Here is a 691-nt window from a genome sequence, read left to right as displayed (position 1 = left end):
CTCAGCCTTTCCTCCTAGGGGAGATGCTCCAGTCCCCCCATCATCCTTGTTGCCCTCCCCTGGACTCTCTCCAGGAGTTCCTCATCCTTCTTGAACTGGGGAGCCCAGAACTGGACCCAGTGCTCCAGGTGGGGTCTCCCCAGGGCAGAGCAGAGGGGGAGGAGAACCTCCCTCGCCCTGCTGGCCACGCTCCTCTTGATGCACCCCAGGATGCCAGTGGCCTTCTTGGCCACCAGGGCACCCTGCTGGCTCCTGGTCACCTTCTCATCCCCCAGGACCCCCAGATCCCTCTGGGCAGAGCTGCTTCCCAGCAGGTCAGCCCCAGCCTGGACTGGTGCAACCTCCCCGAAATGCTGGTGTCGAGGGCCGGGGGGGTGTTTGAGCCTCCTGGAGCCAAAATGCGAGGCCGAAGCCGAGGATCCTCGGTACCTGCTCAGGGGTTGGGGTCTCCTGGGCCGGGGGGCTGAGGTGGGAAGGATCCGGCTCCTCGCTCCGCTGCTTGAGCATCCTGTATTCCTTGTAGAGCCCTGCGAGGGGCGGGAGAAGCCGGGGATTGGGGAATTTTTTTCCTGGTATTTACCAGAAAGCCTTAATGCCGCCGACGGGTGGGGAAGGGGACGAGGGGGTCGCCCGTGACTCACGTCTGGTGGCCTCCGGAGCCGCCTCCACGTCGGCCTGCGAGGCAAACGGG

The 691-nt window shown here is 64.7% G+C and overlaps 1 long non-coding RNA gene across 1 annotated transcript in view; it reads right to left on the bottom strand.

Annotated features, from left to right (window-relative positions):
• LOC118452309 overlaps positions 1-691 on the bottom strand; it is a 9,205-nt gene that overhangs the window by 2,122 nt on the left and 6,392 nt on the right. The window contains exons 2-3 of the long non-coding RNA XR_004842046.1: positions 642-675; positions 430-527 (exon numbers count right to left, since the gene is read on the bottom strand). This is a non-coding gene — a long non-coding RNA (uncharacterized LOC118452309). The remainder of the gene's footprint in view (positions 1-429; positions 528-641; positions 676-691) is intronic.

The sequence above is a fragment of the Egretta garzetta genome, unplaced genomic scaffold (assembly GCF_000687185.1).
Source record: "Egretta garzetta isolate BGI_Z169 unplaced genomic scaffold, ASM68718v1 scaffold315, whole genome shotgun sequence".
NCBI lineage: Eukaryota > Metazoa > Chordata > Aves > Pelecaniformes > Ardeidae > Egretta > Egretta garzetta.
The sequence above is the reverse complement of the archived record's forward strand: the minus strand, read 5'-3'. Positions and strand labels throughout refer to the sequence as shown.